At 44.9% G+C, this 25,384-nt stretch overlaps 1 protein-coding gene and 1 long non-coding RNA gene across 2 annotated transcripts in view; both read right to left on the reverse strand.

Annotated features, from left to right (window-relative positions):
* The window catches only part of LOC145353509 (uromodulin-like 1), a 176,204-nt gene that overhangs the window by 126,114 nt on the left and 24,706 nt on the right, over positions 1 to 25,384 (reverse strand). The window lies entirely within an intron of this gene.
* Positions 12,622 to 17,305, reverse strand: LOC145353062 (uncharacterized). The gene is made up of 3 exons (XR_013888639.1): positions 17,199 to 17,305; positions 14,605 to 14,800; positions 12,622 to 12,923 (listed from the first exon to the last, which is right to left on the reverse strand). It is a non-coding gene; the product is annotated as an uncharacterized LOC145353062 (long non-coding RNA).

Below are 25,384 nucleotides of genomic sequence, written 5' to 3' on the forward strand. Positions count from 1 at the left end.
GCCCACCATCAAATTTCCTGTCATTTTAGAAATAGTTGCCCTTATGCAATATCCAGGGAATATTCTCCAGAAAGTTAGGGTTGCTACTTGAAGTATCTTTTAGTTAGGAGAACTACATACCTGCAATACCAAATCAACATCTCCATCCCGGAAATGGAATAATTTAAACTGAAGGTTCTCATTCCTAAGTGTTGTCAATTGTTACTTGAGATGCTAAAATTTCAGTATTAATGTTTGAATGTTTTTGATGCTTTAATTTGCTATTTCACTATTTTCTCTCATAATCGAGTCTGGAATTTTTTGTCCAGTTCACGCCCCGCCATCGCTGCATGCGAGGATGGAAAACTCAGCCAAATCTCCGTTCACTGAAGCGGGGCTGGAAAATCCCACCAGCATGAATGGCCGAAAAATTCCGAACCTAATTTTCCTTTCTCTTTGTTGTTTATATGGAATTCCAGAAGACCTTTGATAAAGGCCCACATAAGAGATTGTTAACACAGGTAGAAGCCCATGGAATTGAGGGCAAATCACTGTCATGGTTAGGAAATTGGTTGAGTGGCAGGCAATAGAAAGTTGGGATAATTAGATACTTAAATTGGCAGGATGTAGGTAGTGGTATCCCACAAGGATCTATGTTGGGGCCTCATTTATGCACATTATTTATTAATGACTTGGATAATGGCCTAGAAAGTCATATATCTAAATTTGCTGATGATGCAAAGTTAGGCCACATTGTAGACAGTATAGAGGTTACAATAAAATTAGAGAGGAATATTGATAGACGTAGGCAAAACTGTGGCAGATTGATTTCAATTGAAGCATGTGTGAGGTTATTCGCTTTGGAACAAAAAAGATAGATCTAAGTACTTTCTAGATGGATTGAACTTAAACACAGTATATGTTGAAAGAGGCTTGTGGGTTCAGGTGCATAGATCTTTAAGATGTGACAAACAGATGCAGCAGAAAGTCAAGAAAGCTAATGGAATGTTGGCTTTCATATCTAGAAGATGGGAGTATAAGGGCACAGATGGTATGTGACAGCTACACAAAACCCTGGTTAGACGGCACTTGGAGTAGATCTGGACACCACGCCTGAGGAAGTATATATATTGGCTTTGGAGGGAGTGCAGTGTAGGTTTACAATGAAACCTGGATTTCAGGGGTTTAATTGCGAGAAGAGATTATACAAATTAGGCCTGCTTTCTCTAGAATTTAGAAGGTTGTGGGGTGATCTGATCGAAGTCTTCAAGGTGTTAACAAGAGTAGACAGGGTCGATAAAGATAAACTATTTCCACAGGTTGGAGATTCTAGAACTAGGGGGCATAGTCTAAAGGTTCGGGCCAGATCATTCAGGGGAGATGTTAGAAAGGATTCCTGCATACAGGGTGGTAATCTCTTCCACAATGGCAATTGATACCAGATCAGTTGCTATGTTTAAACGTGAGATTGATCATTTTTTGTTAAGCAAAGGTATTAAGGGATCTGGACCAGAGGCAGGTATATGGAGTTGGCCACAGATCAGCCATGATCTCATTGAATGTCAGAACAAGTTCAATGGGCGGAATGGCCTACTCTGGTTCCCATGTTCCTATGTTTGTTTCATACTCTGTGCCTCATTTGATTCTATTTGCTTTATTTCATTCTCTGTCTTTTCTGTGTTTCACCTCCAATGCTTTTAATCTCATTGGCTCAGGTAGTACACTATTGGTCGTGCAATTCATTAAGACACCTGAAACGTTATTGCTCTCTCCACATCATCAGCTTACAGCTCATAAAGAGATTGCAAGCTGAAAGCTGAGGAATGAAATCTAACTGCTGGTGCATGCCACAAAACATTCCTGCTTTGGCAAAAACAGCACCAACTGAGCCAAAGCCAGTTGCTGGGTTTGTTTATCTTCTATAAACAACTGCCCTAATAAAATAGCAAGGTCACTCCTTACTTCCTGCTTTCTGACATCATTTAATGTAAATGGAAAAAACACAGTTTGTTGTGGAGTCAAATTCCAAGCTAAATGTTGTGTATCATCATGATCGAATCAATATTCAATGATACTTTGACATGAAGATCTTTAATTATTCATTTTGAGGTGCAGTAGCAATCTCACTAATGGCCAAGTTAAAATTTTCAACTGGCAATGTTTGTTACATTACAAAAAACAGAAAATGCTTGAAATATTCAGCAGGTATAGAGAGAGAAATAATGTGACCGTCTCAAGTCAGTGACCTTTACCGCATAATCAAACTGGTCATACAGGGCATTCAGTAAAGTATTCGGAAAAATGATTGATGGGAATAGATAGAATAGGCCATTGGTGCCACCTGCTGATGAAGTCCAAAGTACCTCCCTACCTCAAATATATGGATTAAATAACTCTGCTGCTTGCAATAGGTCCCCATCGCAATGCTCAATGCTAGAGGAAGTCAATACTCTGAAGACCTTCACCAAGTCAAATACAAGGTCCCTCACCTAGCCCTGCTACAGGCAGGCATTGGCGGATGTGTGTGTGTGTGTGTGTGTGTGTGTGTGTGTGTGTGTGTGTATGAGGGGGAATGGTCTGGGGGAGGGGCCAGTTTTGAAGGGTGCAGTGTGTAGGAGTTTAAGGTACCATAGGAACAGTGACTAAATCCAAGACATCCCATTAAAAATATACAGGCCAATTTTGCCCAGCCCCTCACCACCCCACCCCATCCCCGAGCCTAGCATTCCCATTTCCACCCCATGCTGTCTCACACCACCTGTTCCCATGCAGTGACAATCGTGGCCTTAAGTTATGGCCTATCACTTCACTGAGGCAACACACAAAACTCTACACCAAAAGCCTTGAAATGCTAATACATGTACTTTGATTTGATTTGATTTGGTTTATTATTGTCACATGTATTAACATACAGTGAAAAGTATTGTTTCTTGCGTGCTATACAGACAAAACATACCATTCATAGAGAAGGAAATGAGAGAGTGCAGAATGCAGTGTTACAGTCATAGCTAGGGTGTAGAGAAAGATCAACTTAATGCAAGGTAAGTCCATTCAAAAGTCTGACAGCAGCAGGGAAGAAGCTGTTCTTGAGTTGGTTGGTACGTTAGCCTCAGAATTTTGTATGTTTTTCCCGAAGGAAGAAGGTGGAAGAGGGAATGTCCGGGGTGTGTGGGGTCCGAGTACACCAGCCAGCAGTCAGTATTCTCACATGACAGTCAGTGCTTTGTGATTCTGTCAATGTGCCAGTGTTTACTAACATGAAGCAATCAGGCCTGACCCCAGTGCAATCTCATCCCTCCCTCCTGGCCTGTCTCATGCACCAATTACCAGGCTTGCCACCTCTATTTACTGAAGGTTGGAACATTTAAGAGCTTAGTTAGAAAACTTTAATCCTTAGCGCAAAAATATCTCCTGCTTTCCCCAGGAGTATGTCCTCAGTCTTTATTACAAGGACACCATTAATGTTGTGCCCTCAAGGATTAGGTTGTGACATCCCTTACGTGACTAATACATTGAAAGGATTGCTGGTGAGGACCTTGCAAGAGTCGACACGCTTATTGGAACCAGCAGCTTTTCGGAACCTGTCTATCAGCTTCTGTCAGTTATTGTTTAATTTAGCTTGAATGTAAAACATGTGAAAGGAAAATCTGACTCTCTCAATCAACACAACCAAGTTCGTAGATCAGCTGCTGAAATTCTGAAGCAAAAACAGAAAAGGCCGAAAAAAACCCCAGAAAGCTTGGCAGCATCTGTGGAGAGAGAAACAGTTAAAGTTTTGAGTCCTTTTTCTCCCTCTGAGGAAGAGTCACGCTGGATTCGAAAGGTTGGACAGAATTCTTCCATCTGGGACCAAGTCCTGTGGTAGGGGTGTAAACGGGCAGTGCTTCCCAAGGCAGAGGCTAATGGGAAGTCACAACATGCCTTCCAGACTTGATCTCATTCACGACGCACGGGTTTAGTGCCGTAACCCATTGCTGGATTGGCATAATAGTGCTTCCTACCATCATATTTGGGTGCTTTATTGAAATGGCGCCCAACATCACTGGCCCACCATTGACCTCCTGAAAAAGAAGCTGTGTCTCCAGTAACGCACTGAGGCTGGAAGATGGACATTCTCCATGACACCGAATCTGGAAGACCCACTTGATAATGCTTTCCAAACCCACTACTGTCCATAACCCTTGATTCACCTACTGACTAAAACTCTGTCTATCTCAGCCTTGAACATACTTAGTGATCCAGCCTCTGCAGCACACTGTGGAAAAGAACTCCACAGATTCACCACCCTCCGAGAGAAGAAATTCTTCCTCATTTGTGTCTCCAATGGGTGACCCCTTACTCTGAGATTATGCCCTCTGGTCCTAGACTCTCCCACAAGAGGAAACAACCCCTCAGAGTCTACCCTGTCAAGCCCCCTGAGATTCCTACATGTCTCAATAAGGTTGCCTCTCATTCTCCTAAATTCCAATGAGCGCTGGTCCAACTTACTCAACCTCTCGTCATAAGAAAATACCTTCATATCCGGGATCAACTAAATGAATTTTCTCTGGACTGCCTTCAATAATAGTATATCTTTCCTTGGTAACAGGACCAAAACTGTTCACAGTATTCCAGGCGTTTTTAGAAGTTCTATGTTAGATTGTTCCTTGCGCTTCTCCATTACTAGTGTCAGGGGATTAGCAGGGTAAAAATGTGGAGTTGTGGGAATAAGGCCCAGATGTGATTGTGTTCAGTGCAGACTTGATGGGCCGAATGACCTCCTTCTGCACTGTAGGGATTCGATGATTCTAACACATATCCATTCTCCCCAACTCCCACACTGCCCACACCCCATCCCAGCACCAAACCTCACTGCAATCTCCTCCAGTCCTGCAACCCTCAGAGATCTCTCCATTGCTCCAATCCTGGTCTCTTGAGCATCACCATTTTCATTGTGCCACCATTAACCATCAGCCTTCAGCTGCCTTGGTCCTGATCCGTGAAATTCACCCCTGAATCTCTCTAACTCTTTTTAAGGTGCTTTTTAAAACATACATCCTTAACCCAGCTTCTTCTAGTATCGGCACAGTGGCATAGTGGTTAGCACTGTGGTTTCACATTGTTAGGGACCCGGGTTCAATTCCAGGTTTGAGTGACTGTCTGTACAGAGACTGCACATTCCCTCGGTATCTTCATGGGTTTTCTCCAGGTGCTCCAGTTTTCTTCCACAGTCTAAAGATGTGCGTATAGGTGAGTTGGCCATGGTAAATTGCCCCTTGTGTGTAGATTAGGTGCATAAGTGATGGTGGATGTGCTGTGTTGTAGGGAGATAGGGTCTGGGTGGAACGCTCTTTGCAAGGTTGGTGCAGGCTTGGGGGGCTGATTGGCCTCCTTCTGCACTGTAGGAAGTCCAGTCTATGACTCACTATCAGATTTTACCTGATGATGCTCCTGTGAAACCCCTTGGGATGTTTAAAGGCGCTATATAAATGCAAGGTGTCTCACTGTAAACAACACCAGGAGATGAATAGTAATAACCATCCTTCTGTTCAGAGTCTGCAATACAAATTTCACAGAGTCTTAAAAGAAGTATGTTTTTAGTTCTCGAATCAAAGATTAAAATTACATTAAACGTTTCCAGAGACACAGTAAATGCCCTTCCCTGAGATACAATAACAATGTGAAGAATATCAGTACAGTACAGATCAATCACAGCAATCTCAGTGTCACTGATTTATATTTACAATTTGTGATTACCAGCTTATGGACAGAGACAAAGATGATATTAAATTGAGGATTATTTTTAATACAGTTTTATTATGACAGTCAGGTTAGATCAATCTCATTAGGATTCAAGATGTAGAACCATAGAATCTCTACAGTGCAGAAGGAGGCCATTTGGCCCATTGAGTCTGCACTGACAACAATCCCACCCAGGCCCTATCCCTGTAACTCCACATTTTTACCCTACTAATCCCCCTGACACTAAGGGGCAATTTATCATGACCAATTAACCTAACTTGCACATCTTTGGGCTGTGGGACAAAACTCATGATGTGGGTATGCCGGCGTTTTAATCAGTAATCTCTAAACTGTCTGTGCTTTATATGCTCTGTCTGAGGCCAGAACTCTCCATTCACCTGACGAAGAGGGTAACCCCTCGAAAGCTTGCGAGTATATTATCAAATAAATAGGTTGGACTAAAACCTGGTGTTGTCAGACTTTTTACGGACAAAACTCACCCAGACACGGGGTGGGGGGGGGGGAATGTCCAGACAGTGACCGAGGCCGGAATTGAATCTGGGTCCGTGGCGCTGTGAGGCAGCAGTGCTAACCACTGTGCCGTCATTTCATTTCAGAATCGCTTCGGACCTTCATACCTGTTGCTTTGCACAAATGTAAAGAAACCACAATCGTTGCGCTGTAAGTGTTTTTGCGCCCAGGGTTATAGTGCCCAGAATTTTGCACATTTCCCAACCCACCCTCAACTGGAGGGGATGTAGGGAGAACGATCCTTCTGCTGGTCCCCAAAATTGAGAGTAGATGTGAAGCGGCTTTGGCAGCCATTTTGGGGCCTAGATTGGAGAGAGCATAGAAGGGCTGCCCAAGACCTCATATAATTTCAGGCAGATTAAGGGCGAGTTGAAGGGTGGCAGAAAGGCCTCCCAGAGAATTTTACACACCCCTACAACTCATCAGCAAATTGGGCTAATCTAAGACTGCATACTGTGTTGTCCTGTAAAATTCTGTCCATCGACTCGGAACATAAAAACATGCTCATTTTATTAACATTATGCAACTGTTCATCACACAAATACTACCAGGTCAGAAGAAAAAACAGAGCAAGTACTTCCTGTACTTGACCATGGATTACGGTTACAACAATATATTTCCCCGCTCAAAGCAAATAAACTTTGATGGAAAAGCATCAAGCTCTGTGTGCCTGAGAGTCTTTCGCCAAAGTGGTGGAGGACAGCAGGAGAATCATAGAATCCCTACAGTGAGAAGAGACCTTTCGGCCTATCGGGCCTGCACCGACAACAATCCCTCCACCCCCCCCCCCCCCTCCAACCCAGGCCCCATCCCTGTAACCCCATGCATTCACCCCGCTAATTCCCCTGACACTAGGATTAATTTAGCACGGCCAATCAAGCTAACCTGCACACTTTTGGGAGTGTGGAGGAAACCCGCGCAGACACAGAAAGAATGTGCAGACAGTGACCTGAGGTCAGAATTGAACCCGGGTCCCTGGTGCTGTGAGGCAGCAATGCTAACAATTGTGCCACTGCGCCGCTCTTAAGAAAAGTCACTTGGGAGTTTACCCCCACCCACCCAACCCCGTCCCGCACCCCCAAATATCTTGCCATTAACAACTTGTCCAAATTACCTGATAGATTGAATCGGATAGAATTGGCTGGCTGTTCACGCTGACGGGATCTTTTTGGGGTCCTACCGATGGCGCACCCCTTGTGTGGGTTCCCCTGTGGCATGAGGTGGTATTAATGGGAAATCCCATTGATAGCGGTGGCACCTGAAGATCCCGCCATCGGCCAATGGTGCACTGCTTCCCACTGCAAGCAAGACGTTACAGGAAGGCCAGAGAATCGCGTCCGTCATTTATTGTACAGGGCTTTGGCGATATGATATCACTGCTTGCTATTTTAGAGTATATTATTTGTCAGGCTGATGGGAGGAGCATGAGTTGCTGAATCGAATTCTCTCACTTGCCAAAGTCTTGTGTTGCTCACTCGTCTTTGGTCCACACGCACTGGCCGCCCAGTCCAGCTGAACGCGTTCTTTGTCATGAATCGCCAGGGAAGTTACCTTTCCCACAAGTATGTCATTTAGGAAATAATTATTCCCATTTTGCATCCCTTCTTTCTGTCGATTGAATGCAGAGAGACTTGCTTTTTCTCAGCCTTAACCATCTGTGATACATTGAGTTTGGAATCGGATTTGTTCGGCTTTAATCGAGGTTGAGCTGCTCTTCCAACTCATTTTATTCACCTTGGTTTTGTGAGTTGACTTGCTCACAAGAAGGAACATATTGAATCACCCGTCCAATAGCTGGTGTACAATTCAGCATGTCTCTTGGTGTCATTGCCAAGATTGGTGTAAGAGTCTGTGCTGAACTTGTGGACTTCTTCTCGGACTGTTTTGGCAACTTTCCTTCTCCACCTTGCTGGTTGACAGTTGTTATTGTGATCAACGGGTGACACGACAGTAATTAATCGCTGCAACGACTGTTGTGATTTCCTCAGAGAAAATCAACGTCTTCAGTCTGGAGCTCTGATACCATTAGCTGAATCTTTGTTTAATGGCAGCCGCTAAATGGTTCTACAGTTATGGAGACAATATTTGAATATAAGTGTGCCTTGAATGAATACAGCCCCTCCCTCGATCTTCCTTGAATATCAATTGATCCTGTGAGCTGAGTGGGTCTTGAATGTTGGAACATAGCAAGTCCTGGGGCGGGATTCTCCGATCTCATTCGTCCTGCCCCGTTGCCTGTGGGAACGGAGAACTTGGCGCTCACCCAAAGTTCCGTTGACTGCAGCAGGACTGGAGAATCCTGGCCGCGAATGAGATTGTAATTTGCCGGCACTTGTGTCACCTCACTTTTTACTGATTGTCTTTCTCCGCAATTTCAGATCTTCATCCGTTGAGGTAGATTTCTGAATCTCGTTCCTTTCATCTTCAAACAGACGGGGAGAGAAGCAAGATGTATGGGTCCCCGGCTCTCCCTTGACAAACAAATTATCCAGAGATGACTCTAATATTTCTTTGCTTAGAGGCACATCTTGGTCAAATTTTCCAGCTGGAAGATAAAGGCAAAATATCGCAGATGCTGGAATCTGAAACAAAAGTGGAAAATGCTGGAAAGGCCTGACAGCATCTGTGGAGAGAGAATAGAGCCAACATTCACAGATGCTGACAGGCCTGCTGACATTTTCCAGCACTTCCTGTTTTTGTTCCAGCTGTGGATATGCTCGGCTATACAAAAGAACCAGAAACCCCTTTGCCCGCTCCGTATATAAAATCATACTGGTATTTTTGTAGATGTGGAAACTTGCTGCATTACGTGGACTCTCTAACAAGTGATTTGCGATTGTTTTCTATAGCGGGATTCGTTTCCAAAGAGCTGCCATCCAAACTTCCTTCAACAAAAGCGATGTCTCAGAATCACCTGTCTCCATTGCAGTTGCAGATCTTGCAGCAGAAGGACTTGTGTGAGATCGGTTCTCAGTCCATTTTTGCCTGGCTTGGAACTTGTTCTTCCTGATGATTAGCACCAGGAAAGCGATGGGCATGGAACAGAGTATGGCATCTTCCCCTCGATCACACTGAACAACACCCCACTCGGAGTGGTTAGCAAATTCTGTTACGAGTCCGTAGTGACTGACAAACTCTCCCTTGATACAGCTACACCTAAAACAGCTATCACGTGTGGCTGACTCATGAAACACACCTGGAGTAACCTCAAGCTGACCATTTGGACCACGCTGATGGTTTCTAAGGCGTGTGTTCTCCGCATTTTGCTGTGTGACTGTGGAAAATGGATGACCGACAGCTGTCAAAAAGTTCAACAGTTTCCATCTCCGCTATCTGCAGTGCTCTTTGGGTATATTCTGGCAGCAGCAAATCATAATAGCAGCAACATCTTCTCAAAGGTAGAGCTCCCAAGTTTATTGGCACTCATCAAGCAGAGGTGGTTTCATTGGTTCAGGCGTGTCTGCAGGATGGAAGACACTCACATTGCCAGGAACATTCAGTATGGTTAGCCGTGCCCAGATGATCAGTAGCATGTCCAAAGCCCTGCTTCAAGGATGATTATAAAGATGATGTAAAGGCCACAGACATTGATTGTTGTATCTGGGAGTCGCTAACTGATATCAAAGGAAACTGGCAAAACCTCCTGTGCTATGCGCCAGCATTGGCTCCAGCAGCTTAGAAACAGATGCCAACGCTGAAAGCAACTCACAACAAGACTTGGTAGCTTCATGGATGGCACTTGTGGCAGAACCAGTCTCTCTTGTGAGACCTTCAGCAAGGCTACCCCATATGAGAACATCCCATCTGAAATGGAACATTGTTGTTGATGTCCATCATCTTTCATAGTTGGAAGACTGCTTGTTCTTGACTCTCGCAGTTCCTTACTGATCCTTACACATCCTTACTGATGTTTGAGAAATCTTCTTAACCCCAGAAACAGTTGAAAATCAACTTCTATCTTCACTGAGTCAAAAAGGATAGCAGTAACACTCAATACATTTGGAACAATTGATACTGATAGCTCATTAAATTGCAATGGTCCTCACTCTGGCATCATGCATTAGAAAATGTATAGGGTGGGATTCTCCTGCTGCCCTCACCCCAAAACTGGAAAGTCCCACCCAAGGTCAATGGACCTTTGCACAGTATGCCCCCTCCCACCCGCTATGATTCCCATGGTGGGTGGGATGGGGAAACTCCCACCAGAATGTCTGCAAAAGGTCAAACATCAATAAGTACGTGAAGGCATGTGGTTTGATATTGTGGTAAATAGAGGGAACCAGGAGAACTCCAATAAGAATTTACATTTAGAGTGTAACTTTCCCATCCCACCTGCCACGGGAATCATAGTGGACAGAACATGGGCCAAAGGTCCACTGACCTCGGGCAAGATTTCCTGGCCTTGTGACCAGCACAGCTGGAAAATCCCCCAGTAAACTATTCCCTATGGCTTTATCACTTATAAACCTGCATGTTTTAGACCTGGAAAGTTAAACATTTGGAAGTATAATGGCAAAACCAGCAAATATTGTTGTAACACAGCGTCCATAGTCAAGTACTGGAAATCCTTTGAACTGGGGTTATTTATATGATTGACAGCTACAAACATTCAATTAAATCAAAACAGTGAGACTTATAATGTGCTTTCCATAGTAAACATTCAACACACACTATTTCATCTCCTTATACACTAAACGATCCAATCTCTCACAGTTGTAATGGATTAACTTGTATGGTTTCAAAAATAAACAGATCAGGTCCAAAGTAATTGACGTCCTCGCTCTAAAACATAATTCCTTTAATCCGGTCCTTAATTTATATTAAGTTTAAAATATTTCTTCAAACATGCTGAGATAGATTAAAAATATTAAATCTGTGGAAGGATCTCAAACCTTCTTAAAGTTGTTGTTACATTGGCCTATGCTTTATCTTCAACTCTCATCACAAAAATATAACTTCGTTCCTCAAGTCCCATTTGAAGAGAATTCTTACTGTTCTTGAGTAAGGTGGTGGGGGAGAGAAGTACCATCCACTGAACCGCCTCCATTATTTATTAATCAGACAATATATTGCTTATTAGTCTCCCACTCACAGTGCAAGCTATTACTGAAAAATATTTTAAAAAGACTGAATAAGAGGCACCACTAATCTTGAAATGAACTATCTAGGACTGAGATGAGGAGTGCTTGCATTACTCAAAGGGTTGTGGATCTTTAGAATTCTCTACCCCTGCGGGGTTTTGAATATTCAGTTGTTGAATATGTTCAAGACTGAGGTCAGTGGATATTTGGACATTTAGGGACACAAGATAAAGGCGGTCAGATGTGGCACTGGGGTAGAAGATCAATCACTAACATATTAAGTGCGTCTGATGGTCTACTCTTGTTCCTGTTTCTATATTGTACATTATGTATGGGCCCAGGTCTTCTGAGGGGTGGAAATCATTATCAGATGGTTGCTCCACTCAGAATTTCCCTCACTTCGATGCCGCTCTGTATTTCTTGCCAAGTCCTCTAAGCTTGGCTAGACCATAAACACGGACTGCAATGTCCCTCGGAGAATTCTGTTGCAGGGCAGCAGAGTCCGGGGGAGATGGGACCCACACCCTTTTCACAGTACTAGCACTCATAGGGCAAGTTTAAATGTCCATTGTGGATATCAGTGAGAGGATGAATGCATTAGTAGATGAAAGGCTGAATGAGTAGGGTGGTAAAATGAGGCACGTTGCCACCTAGTGGACAGGATGGATGAGGTGGCAGGTCGGTGAGGTAGAAGGTGGGTTCGGTGGCAGGATGGTAGGGTGGCAGATGGGTGCAGTGGTAGGTGCATAGAGAGGCAAATGGGCAACGTGGCAGGTGGGTGCGGTGGCAGGTGGGCGAAGTGGATACATGGGTCAGGGAACTAGTTAAGTCAGGTTTGGAGGGATAGTTGGATAGCATTGTGTGGTGGTTGGGAGGTCAAACCTTAGCTGGGCGGTCGACTGAGCTGGTTGGTTGGGTGGGCGAGATGGTTGGAGAAGTAATCAGCGGTTTGTGGTGGGGGGGAGTGTACGGCATCAGTGTGAATGATGCAGGCGGGAGGATTCGGTTGTGGAGCTACCCAGGAGTTGGAGTGGGAATTTTATATCTAACATTTGCTGGATAACTATTCAAGTACACAGAACTGTCTGTCATCCCTGATTCTGACTCTGACATTCACAGACGGGTTCCAGGAACGGGGAAGTTATCCATTTGAAGTTGAAACCTCCAAGTCAATTGTTCCGGAGATCAGCGAGTCAGGTCCTCCGCAGGGTCTGATGAACATTTTCAGTCACAAGTCTGGTCTCCAGATTGTCGGAGGCTGAAGATTTGAGCCTTTGCATTTCTTGACAGCATTATTCAGGTATTCAATACCTGAATTTTTATGATGACTGAAGATTGATTTTAAACCCCACGCAAGCCCTGAGCAAATAAAGGTGTCCGTTTTGAAGATTTCCATGGCAGACTATACGTCAGAACGTGGTGAATAAGAGAATGCATCAATGGTATTCAAGGAATATGACCCAGACCTTTTTAACGTCCAGATCTTTGCTGCTATTATTGCCAGGATAACTAGCAGTCCCAAACCTAGAAGAACTCCCAATACGATTGTGGCCACTAGGAATCCAGAAGTCTGTGATGGGGTTGGAGCCGCAGTTGGCGCTTGTGCAGTACCTGGAACAAGGTGAAAAAGGAAATGTTCTGTAAACACCTGTAGCGATTCAGCAACACTCGCGAAAGTATTTGTCTTGAAGGGATTTTTTCGATTATATTTCCCATCACAAGCCAACAGGATTTTCTTTAAGTATATGCAATAACTTGATCTGCATTTTAACCTGATACTTGAGCAGAAAAGCCACCATGGCTTCTTCACCCAGCCAAATTTTCCAGGACCAAAAGATCATAAAATATAGGAACAGAATTAGGCCAGTTGGTCCATCTGCTCTACCATTCGATCATGGCTAACATGCTCTCAACCCCATTCTCCCGCCTTTTCCCCATTACCTTTAATCCCCTTACCAATCAACAGCCTATTTATCCTTGTCTTCAATACACTCAATGACTTGGCCTCCATGGCCTTCTGAGGCAATGAATTCCATAGATTCATCACCCTCTGGCTGAAGAAATTCCTCCACATCTCGGTTCTAAAGGGTCATCCCTTTACACTGAGGCTGTGCCTTCAGATCTTAGTCTCTCTGACTACTGGAAACATCTTCTCCATATCCACTTCACTCAGGTCGTTCAGTATTCTGTAAGATTCAACAAGATGCCCCTTCATCCTTCCAAACTACATTGAGCACAGACCCAAAGTCCTCAGATGCTCTTCATATGTCAAGCTTTTCTTTCCCACGATCATCCTCATGAACCTCCTCTGGACCATCTCCAAGGCCAGCGCATCCTTCCTTAAATATGGGACCCAAAATTGCGCACAATATTCCAAATGTGGTTTGACCAGAGACTTATAAGACCTGGAGTCTTGTAAATTAGCTGAATTTAGGGCAGGAAGGGCCCAGTAACTGTATGTTTATTTGTAAATTTCTACATGAAAGCACGGCCGACAACTATTAGACTTCACTTTTTTGGTGTATTTGTGCAATTAGTAAGGCTTAAGTTATCAAATATATACTGTAAATGAACTTTATGATGAAATGTCTTAATTTGTAAGCATTATTGGAGTGTTGGTAAATAGTCTTTAAATGCCAAAACACTGCAAAGAAGCTTTAAGAAAGAACATATGGAGTTACAGCTAGAATATATTTTGCATATTTGGGCTCCAGTGAGTCTAGCAGTAGCAGGAAACAGAAGCCAAGACTTCAATACTGATGGGCTAGAAAAGTGCTCTGAAGGTGAGTCTGGAGTCAAACTGGAGTTCAGGTAAAACTCTTGTGCAGAATCCAGGAGGACTCGTTCCATTGGGTCAAAATTGTAGATGTTTGGTTAGACGTTATTAGTTGCTTTGGGTGCATTAGCCATGCTAAATTCTCCCTTAGTATACCTGAGCAGGTATCGGAGTGTGGCGGCTAGGGGATTGTCACAATAACTTCATTGCAATGTGAATGTAAGCCTGCTGGTGACACTAATAGATAAACTTTAAAATATACTTGGGCTGTATGGGTCTGCATAAAGTGTATAAAAATGAGGGAGCATCACAGGGCTTTTCGCACTTAACGGCAGGTCACATTCATCCCAGGACACTAGCTTGGGGTATTCACCAGGAGGGAAAATTGGGAATTATTAATGGAGCACTTGATAGGGAGTTAGTAATTGCATATCGTGCACCATGGGTGATTCTGAGGATGTGAAGGATGCTACATAAATGCGAGTTCTTTCTTTCTGTGATTATCAGAATGCCTACCTGTTACAGTGACGGAGTTTTCATTGTCCACGGCTTCGAGAGCATTGGCAAAAGCACTTTCCAACTCTGCTGTGGTGACATTTGAGTTGGGGCTCAGAAAAGCCAGGAGGTTCACTATCACACTTCCATTTTGAAAACCAATGATGGTGATATTAAAATTGTCATCCTTTAGTTGACTTCGTACTGTTTGTACAACCTGAAAAGAAAAAACACAAATATTAATTTAGTTATAATAATAAAAAAAGCATCAGCAACCATTGTTAAGAATATCTCCCAGTTCTAATCATCCACTCGCCCACCTCTTTAGGGATGGAGGTTATGTTTGAGCTGGCAATGCGAGGGCTACCCCGTGTTACAATCACAGCACCATTCCCATCTTCACAATGAGACCACAATTTCCATAGATATCTCAAGGACTGAAATCTTCATCACCATCTCCCATCGAGTTTAGAGTGGAAATTGGAGCCCATATTTGACAACTAACACTGAATCACGATAAGTTAATTACTGGAGAACAGAGTCCATAAATAAACCCTGTTACTCAGCTGCAGGGCTGGTGGAAAATCGCTTGTTTTAATTTAAAGTAAGATACAGAAGCAGTAAGTTCCAAAAGGTGTCATTTGTTCCAATATCAATGAAAAAATTAGAACCAAACTCCACAGAGCCATCTACCCAAGGCTGGAATTGAACCCAGGTCCCTGGGACTGTGGACAGCAGAGCTAACCACTGTGCTGCCACACAATGATCCACCTCACCAAAGCCAAATGTTATCTATTTGCCCTTTGACACACTGCTTCCTTTGTCATTATCACACTGTGACATCTTAAAGGACTGCCATCAGCACCCTTCTTTACCAGGATGTTGCCTGATATGGAGGGCAATAGCTATGAGGAGAGATTGGGAAAAAAAAACAACAAAAAAAACAAAGAAAATTACAGCACAGGAACAGGCCCTTTGGCCCGCCAAGCTTGCAGCGACCATGCTACCTGACATAACTAAAACCCCCTACCCTTCTGGAGACCATATTCCTCTATTCCCATCCTATTCATGTACTTTTCAAGACGTCCCTTAAAAGTTACTACCATATCCGTTTCCACTATCTTTGCCGACAACGAGTTCCAGGCACCCAACACCCCCTGTGTAAAATATCTGCCTCAAAGATCTGCTTTAAACCTTGCCCCTCGGATACCTTAAACCTATGCCCCTAGTAATTGACTCTTCCACCCTGGAAGAAAGCTTCTGACTATCCACTCTGTCCATGCCTCCCATAATCTTGTAGACTTCTATCAGGTCTCCCCTCGACTTCCAGTGATAACGAACCAAGTTTCTCCAACCTCTCCTCATGGCTAATGCCCTCCATACCAGGCAACATCCTGGTAAATCTTCTCTGTACCCTCTCCAAAGTCTCCACACCCTTCTAGTAGTGTGGCAACATAACTAAGATTCTATAAATCTGCAACATGACTTGTCAATTTTTAAACTCAATGCCCTGCTGATGAAGGCAAGCATACCATATGCCTCCTTGACTATCTTCTCCACTTGCATTGCCATTTTCAGTGACCTATGTACCTGTACACCCAGATCCCTTTGCCTATCAATACTCTTAAAGGTTCTGCCAATTACTGTATATTTCCTATCTGTATTAGATCTTCCAAAATGTATTACCTCACATTTGTCCAGATTAAACTCCGTCTGCCATCTCTCCACCCAAGTGTCCAACTGATCTATATCCTGCTGTATCCTCTGATGGCCCTCATCACTATCTGCAAATCCACCAACCCTTTTGTCGTCTGCAAACTTACTGATCAATCCAGTTACATTTTTCTCCAAATCATTTATATATATTACAAACAACAAAGGCCTCAGCACTGATCCCTGATGAACACCACTTGTCACAGCGCTCCATTCAGAAACGCACCCTTCCACTGCTATCCTCTGTCTTCTTTGACTGAGCCAGTTTTGTACCCAACTTGCCAGTTCACCTCTGATCCTATGCAGCTTCACCTTCTGCACCAGTCTGCCATGAAGGACCTTGTCAAAGGTCTTACTGAAGTCCATGTAGACAACATCCACTGCCCTACCCTCATCAATCATCTTTGTCACTTCCTCGAAAAAAACATTCGAGTTAGTGAGACACATCCTCCCCTTCACAAAACCATGTGCCTCTCACTAATGTGTCCATTTATTTCCAAGTGGGAATAAATCCTATCTCGAATAATCCTCTCCGATAATTTCCCTACCACTGATGTAAGGCTCACCGGCCTGTAATTACCTGGACTATTCTCGTTACCCTTCTTAAACAAAGGAACAACACTGGCTATTCTCCAATCCTCTGGGACCTCCCCTGGAGCCAGTGAGGATACAAAGATTTCTCTCAAGGCTCCAGACAACTCTGGAACTTCGACAATGCCACCAAGACAGGCCAGTGCTGGCTGGGCAACAAAGAGAACGTGAGGGAGCCTCGTGTCTGAGGCAGCTTCAGAACGGTGAACGTTAAATCAGTTAAATAAATCAGCTGGACTGTTGCCATTCACACCAGCTGGGATTTGCCCTCAGACCTGGGCTGCGAAGGGAGATTGTTGTTTTTCACTTACCGCACTTGTAATTTCAGCCGACAGTTCCCGGTAGGCCCCACTGCTGGGATTTTTTAGCTCGTTGCTGAATTTTCGGGACCTCAACGTTGCCTTTATTCTGAATGCTTTTCGATCTGTGGGCACAAGAGTCAGCCAATCGTTACTCACTGTTACACGTACGGTCTTCAGCAGGAATCGCATCTGGGTTGTCACGCTTAACCTCGGGGTTTTCCGGCCTTGCCTGCCACTGGGATTATCCGGTCCGGATAAACGTCAATGGACTTTTCCCTGTCCCACCGCGTACCCTCCAGTGAGTCCCACCACAGTGGGATGGAAAAATCCCAGCCTAAGTGTCGTCCTGATCTCAAACTGAGGGTTGTAGGGTAGTTAGCCGTGGCCGTGCTGATATAATTCAATGAATAATTCTCAATGTTCTCTTTGTTATTGTATTTAATTCAGTGCAGTGGGCTGGGCCGTGTAACGGGATTTCCACTGGGGTGTCGCGACCTTTACAAGTCTCCAACCACTGGATTTCCAGCACAGTCAGCTCAGCACCAGGAATCGGTGCGGAGCTGCATAAATTATTTAAATTATAATTTAAATGCCATTAACGTGCCCACGACTGTAGTCCCTGGGTCTGCTAGGGTCCTCCCTTCACCTCTCATCAGGAGTGTTTCATTCCAGCGGGGTTTGTGTGAGCTTCCCACTTACGGGGACCCCGCTGGAGTGAAAGGGATCTGGCATTGCCCAGGGGTGGTGGGGGGGCAGCTTGGCACTCCCCATCAAATATTGGGCAGCGCCAAGGGGGCAAGGCCTCTGGGGGTGGGGGGGAGGTTGGTTGGGGTTGGGGGGGTGTTCCCACAGCTCTGCACTTGGTGGTGACAGAGAGAGGCCAGTGATTGGGGGTGGGTGTCAGTGGGGTGGGTGGGGTGTCAGGGCTCCCGTGTATTGGGGGATCGGGACGGCAGGGGGGAGAAGATTAAGGTGGGCCGGGGGGGGAGGGGGGAGGGTGGGAGAGGGCATATTGAGGCTGGCCCGGACATGTCGGGGAGGCCAGGGATCAGAGGGTTCAGGGGGAGGGTCGCATGGCCAGTGATGCAGGGTCACGGGGCTGGCCAGTGATCGTGCGGGGCTATTCCACTGATCTCGGCATTGACGGATCGGCGCATGCTGAGTGTCCCGCTCCGCGCTATGCTGTTGGCCTCTGCAGTGCGAATAGGCCCAGCCCACTGATTTTTAATGATATTCGTGCGAACGCACTCTTGTCCAGTGTGTGGGAGATTCATTCTAAAAGTCCCGCTGAAAAAATCCAGCAGGATTTACTCCAGTTTTTACATGAATTTTTTGGGAGAATCCCAGCCAATATTGAGAAGTGTTGCTGCAAACATGTCATGTAGATATCATTGCACCCTCTCGCTATATATCCCCCATCAGCACCCACTCACACCCTCCTCTGTCTTTGTTTCAACCCCAACTCTTATTCAATTCCCATCTTGCACAGTCTTGCTCTCTCACAACCTGCTTATGCTTTACAATCACCTCTCTACCACCTCTCTTAACCTCTTTCAACTCGCTTGCTCCTTTACAACCCATATTCTCTCAAGCTCTCTCTTTCAATCCCTTCAATCTTCACACAAGGCCTCAATCCTCTCTGTTCCTCTTTTCTTCATTTTTCCACCTTCCCTTCCCATCTATTTCCTTAAAGTAAACTTTGGGGGTGATTCTCCAGGTCACAAGCTCCAGTTGTGATTTCCAACGGCCTGTTCAATCTGGCGCGAGTGAGAATCAGGATTCTTGCCAGGCATCGAGCTTGTTGTTAGTCTCCTGGCCTGCTGTACCTGGTGGGATCAGGTTCTCACCTGATCAGAAATAATTTAAATCAATCTGAATATCGGGACGACCTGATTGAGGTGTTCAAGATTATGAGAGGCATGGACAAACGAAAAGTGGAGCTTTTTCAAGGAACAAATGCTGTGTGTCCTTGATAGGTATGTCCCTGGCAGGCAGGGAGGAAATGGCCGAGTGAGGGAACCATGGTTCACAAAGGAGGTTGAATGTCTTGTCAAGAGGAAAAAGGAAGCGCTTGTAAGGATGAAACAAACAATGTTCAGTTGGGTCGCTTGAGCGTTACAAGGTAGCTAGGAATGAGTTAAAGAAAGGGCTTAGGAGAGCTAGGAGGGGGCTTGAGAAGTCCTTGGCGGGTCGGATAAAAGGAAACCCCAAGGCTTTTTACTCTTATGTGAAAAATAAAAGAATGACCAGAGTGAGGTTAGGGCCAGTCGAGGACAGTAGTGGGAACTTGTGCATGGAGTCAGAAGAGATAGGTGAGGCGTTGAATGAATACTTTTCTTCAGTGTTCACTAAGGAGGGGGGCCATGTTTTTGAGGAGGAGTGCGTGATACAGGCTGATAGGATGGAGGAGGTAGATGTTCTGAGGAAAGATGTATTAGCAATTTTGAAAAACCTGAGGGTGGATAAGTCCCCTGGGCTGGATGGGATACATCCTATGATACTTTGGGAGGCAAGGGATGAGATTGTGGAACCTTTAGCTTTGATCTTTGGGTCCTCACTGTCCACAGGGATAGTGCCAGAGGACTGGAGAGTGGCAAATGTTGTTCCTCTTTTCAAGAAAGGAAATAGGAATGACCCTGGTAGTTATAGGCCAGTTAGTCTTACTTCGGTGGTCGGTAAGTTAACAGAAAGGGTCCTGAGAGATAGGATTTATGACCATTTGAAAAGATTCAGTTTAATCCAAGATAGTCAGCACGGTTTCGTGAGGGGTAAGTCCTGCTTCACAAATTTGATTGAATTCCTTGAGGAGATAACTAAGTGTGTGGATAAAGATAGAGCAGTTGATGTCATATACATAGATTTTAGTAAGGCGTTTGATAAGGTTCCCCATGGTAGGCTCATGAAGAAGATAAGGAGGTGTGGGACAGAAGAAAATTTAGCCAATTGGATAAGTAACTGGCTGTATCATAGAAGACAGTGGGTGTTGGTGGAGGGAAAATTTTCAGATTGGAGGCCCATTATCAGCGGTGTATCACAGGGATCAGTGCTGGGTCCTCTGCTATTTGTGATTTTTATCAATGACTTGGAAGAAGGGGCTAAAGGTGGGTTAGTAAATTTGCTGACGACACCAAGATTGGTGGAGTAGTGGATGAGGTGGAGGGCTCTTGCAGACTGCAAAGAGACATTGATAGGATGCAGAGCTGGGCCAAAAAGTGACAGATGGAGTTTAACCCTGATAAATCTGAGGTGATTCATTTTGGTAGGACAAACTTGAATGTGGATTACAGGGTCAACGGCAGGGTTCTAAGGAATGTGGAGGAACAGAGAGATCTTGGGGTTCATATCCACAGATCTCTGAAGGTTGCCATTCAAGTGGATAGAGCGTGAAGAAGGCTTATAGTGTGTTAGCGTTTATTAACAGGGGGTTTGAGTTTAAGAGCCGTGGGGTTACGCTGCAACTATACCGGATGTTGGTGAGACCACATTGGAATATTGTGTTCAGTTCTGGTCATCTCACTATAAGAAGGATGTGGAAAATAACTCTAAAGGTGCTGATTTCAGACACCTCGCTGGTAAAATTCTTTATTGTTGTCTGTGTTCTGTAATACTTTGAAGAGACCTGATCTCATGAATATTCATGCCTCACCCCCATCCTCCAGACTTCCACTCCACTCCACCCCCACCCCCACATCCCGAATACCTGGGAGCCATCAAATCAAAGGATTGCCCTTTGTTGATTTCAGAAGCCCCAGGTGTTAACAAAACTCTTTGAAGTGCTTTGATTGGTAGGGGTATTCAATTTCACGAAGGAGATCCCCTTGCTTTCTCTCATAGGCCCCAGCTGCTCTGAAAGCTCTTGAAGTGCTTTGAGTGACAGGAGCCGTAAGTTTCACGAGGGAGGTACTCCCACGGGCAATGATTAGGAATGCGTTGACATGGTGGGGTACGATGAGGGTGTTTTGGATGGGTGGGGAGGAGTGAGGGGGCGGGGGGGCCAGTAGTGAGGGGGCATGAGGGATGAAGGCTGGGTGGCTAATTTATGTTTCTTAAATCTGTGATAATGCCGGCAGCCTGAGGCAGGCAATCCACACAGATTGTCTCCACACCTGCTGCCTCTGCACTCATTCTGTGATCGGACAAAACCACTCTCACTTTCGTCCAACTTAAAGCCCAATCTTCTGGGGCACTTCTCTTGGGTTGAGTTTGCAGAGCCAGGAATTATCCCAACTCTGCATTCCAGACTGCGATGTTAGTGCATCTTTAAGAGATTTTTTTTAAATCAGATCTCTACAACTCTCACAGTTGGTGTTTCTCAGCTTCCAGCCTTAGCTGTTGTCATTATGATGCCAGGTTGACTACGATGAATCCTTTTATTGCTACTTAAGTGGTTTGTGTTTACTCTTATGATCCTGCATTGTTAAGAGGATGGTCAAGTGCTTTTGGGCAGGTTTTTTCCCAGTGAGTTTAAGGTTTCATTTTCAGTTCTGAGCTGCAGTTGGGTTTTAACAGGGATAGCAAATTGAACAGAAGTCTCTCACTCCCTGCTTTTTTTTTGAAATTCTCTTGTTTGCCTGAAGAGTGAAGATCCGTTGTTGTTGGGGGGCTGAGCCAGAGTCTTTCTGGTATTTTGGGAAGCTGTCTTGGCTTCAAACTGTTCAGACTGAATCCAATGAACTGTAGACTTCAACTAAAGGATTCAATTTCCATTATCACGTGAGCAGTATTGCTGTGCTCCTGGTTATATCTATCGATCTCAAAAATATAATGCAAATGTATCGCATAGGAGGAGGACAAGTGGATATGCAGCCTTATCCCCTTTTCCAGCTCTGGCTCCATAACTTTGGAGGTTCATATCTCAGCTCCTTTTCAATGTAACGAGAGTTCTGCCTCTGCTGCGCTTTCAGGGAATGAATTCTATATTGCTGTATTGAACCTATTTGAAGTTTTTCATCTATGGCAAACATTTTAGTTTGATTGAAACACATTAGATATCCTCATTAAAGGTGAAACATTACAGTGGTTATTTTGTTTCTTGTTTGTAATTGATAAATGTCCTTGCTAATTTTCTTACTACGCATGTTAACTATATTTTTAAATAAACTTTAATTGATAAAAGCTCCCTAGTGGGTCATTCGAATCATACTTTATTCCTATATTAGAGGCAAGAGAGTAGTTAGAGGGAAAATTGGTCCTCTTAGGGACAAGAGTGGAGAGTTGTGTATTGAGTCGGAGGGAATGGGGGAGCTCCTGAATGAATACTTTGCGTCGGTATTCACGAAGGAGAGGGGTTCGGAATCGTGCGGTCTCTTGGAGGGAGCGGAGGTTCAGTTGCAGGATATAGTTATTACGAGAGAGGAAGTGCTAGGGCTTTTAGGTAGCGTAAGGACGGATAAAGCTCCGGGGCCTGATGGTATTTATCCCAGGCTGCTTAGGGAGGCGAAAGATGAAATTGCTGGGCCTCTGGCGCACATCTTTGTCTCTTCTTTGGACACAGGTGAGGTCCCAGAAGACTGGAGGGTAGCAAATGTGGTCCCGTTGTTCAAAAAAGGTAGTAGGGATAACCCTGGGAATTATAGGCCAGTGAGTTTGACGTCGGTGGTAGGGAAGTTAATGGAAAAAATACTTAGGGGTAGGATGTATGAGCATTTGGAGCGTTGCGATCTGATTAGGGATACGCAACATGGCTTTGTTAGAGGGAGGTCTTGCCTTACGAATCTGGTGGAATTCTTTGAGGAGGTGACAAAAACGGTTGACGATGGGAGAGCCGTTGATGTCATCTATATGGATTTCAGTAAGGCGTTTGACAAAGTCCCTCACGGTAGGCTGGTAGAAAAGGTTAAGGCGCATGGGATACGAGGCCAGGTAGTTAGGTGGATTGAGAACTGGTTGGGAAATAGGAGACAGAGGGTAGTTGTGGAGGGTACCTTGTCGGGCTGGAGGCCAGTGACCAGTGGTGTGCCGCAGGGCTCGGTACTGGGACCTCTCCTCTTTGTAGTCTACATAAATGACTTAGAAGAGGGAGTAGGTGGTGTGATCAGCAAGTTTGCTGATGACACCAAGATGGCAGGGTTGGCGGGTACAGAACTGGATTGTCAGGTGATACAACAGGATATAGATAGGTTGGTGCAGTGGGCAGATAGGTGGCAGATGGCATTTAATCCTGACAAATGCGAGGTGATGCATTTTGGAAGGAATAATGCAGAGAGGAGCTATGTGATAAAAGGTAGGCCGATTAGGAGTATAGACGTACAGAGAGACCTGGGAGTGCAGGTCCACAAATCCATGAAGGTTGTGTCACAAGTGGAGAACGTTGTTAGGAAGGCTTATGGGATGTTATGGGAAGGGGCTTAGAGTATAAAAGCTGCCGTCTAATGCTTCAGTTATACAGAACGTTGGTTAGACCGCATTTGGAGTACTGCGTCCAGTTCTGGTCACCTTATTACCGGAAGGACGTGGAGTCTCTGGAAAGGGTGCAGAGGAGGTTTACCAGGATGTTGCCTGGCATGGGGGGACTGGGTTATGAGGAGAGACTGAGGAGACTGGGGCTATTCTCCTTGGAAAGAAGGAGATTGAGAGGGGACATGATAGAGGTATATAAGATACTGAAGGGAATAGATAGAGTTAATAGTGAGAGACTGCTCCCTAGACTGGGTACGAACACAAGAGGTCATCACTTAAGGGTGAGGGGGGGGAGGTATAATTTGGAGGTAAGAGGAAGGTTCTTTACACAGAGAGTTGTGGGGGTCTGGAATGCGCTACCGAGTAGGGTGGTGGAGGCAGGCACGTTGGACTCGTTTAAGATGCAGTTAGATAGGCATATGAGTGAAACGGGAATGGAGGGATATGGTAGGGGCTATTAAATAGGGTTAAACCTCGGGAGACACCGGAAGGGCAGGCTGTATAACTAATATGTTTTGTCTTTATTCCACAGGTGGAGGTCCACCTCGTGTCAAGCGAGGGGCATGCACACGGCGGGTTGTGCGTGGGCTGCTCTTGGAAGTCCAGGAGTGGCCTAGTACTTCATGTCGGTGTGTGTGCTTGATCCTGGACCGATAGACGGGCTCCACAACAGCTCAGTGACTAGCACTGCTAGCTGTGCAGATACATGGATTTGGGCCTGTGTCTGTGGGAGTTTGCGCATTCTCCCTGTGGTTGCGTGGGTTTCCTCCGGGCGCTCCGGTTTCCTCCCACACCCCAAAGATGTGCTCTTAGGCTAATTGGTTTCCACCAAATTGACACTATTTCTTCCCTGAATCTGACTGAGTAGGGTCCCATTCGTAGACATGCAGGGTAGAATAGGTGTAGGGCGATGCGGCAGCGCGGGCTCGTTGGGTCGAAGGGCCTGTTTCCCGTGCTGGGTTGTTCTTTGTTCTTTGTTCATACTGAAGTGAAACATTTCATGACCATCCTAGTCAAATTCAAGATGCAAAATATGATCCAGGCGGGCTCCAAAAAAATAATTTGGAGTTTGTGACCTGAACCATAACACTGATGCAGGATTCAAAACTCAGACCGTAATTGAGGTATGTAACATTATGAGTGGATAAGAAGCCCCTATTTATTTGGTTAAGGAGTCCTAACCAGATGGCACAGACACAGGAATGAGGTTTAGTGTGAATTCAACAAGAAATATTTTCACCCAGAGGATGAGAAGGATTTGGAATTCATTGTCTTAAAATGTAGCAGAAGCAGAACTCTCATTATATTGAAAACATAAGAACATAAGAAATAGGAGCAGGAGTAGGCCATCTAGCCCTTTGAGCCTGCCCCGCCATTCAATAAGATCATGGCTGATCTGAAGTGGATCAGTTCCACTTTCCCGCTTTCTCCCCATAACCCTTAATCCCCTGTCTATCAGAAACCTATCTACCCGTGACTTAAATATATTTAGCAAGGTAGCCTCCGCCACTTCAACGGGCAGAGAATTCCAGAGATTCGCCACTCTTTGAGTGAAGAAGATCCTCCTCAACTCTGATCTAAACTGCTCCCCACTCCACCCCCCCCCCCCAACTTATCTTGAGGCTGTGCCCTCTAGTCCTGCTATTCTTTCTAAGCGGGAAGAATCTCTCTACCTCTACCCTATCCATCCCCTTCATTATCTTATACATCTCTATAAGATTGCCCCTCATCTTCCTAAACTCCAACGAGTACAGACCCAGTCTATTTAGTCTCTAAATAGACTGGGTCTATTTAGA

Source organism: Carcharhinus amblyrhynchos, chromosome 15 (genome assembly GCF_965287045.1).
Source record: "Carcharhinus amblyrhynchos chromosome 15, sCarAmb.v2.hapA, whole genome shotgun sequence".
NCBI classification, from domain to species: domain Eukaryota; kingdom Metazoa; phylum Chordata; class Chondrichthyes; order Carcharhiniformes; family Carcharhinidae; genus Carcharhinus; species Carcharhinus amblyrhynchos.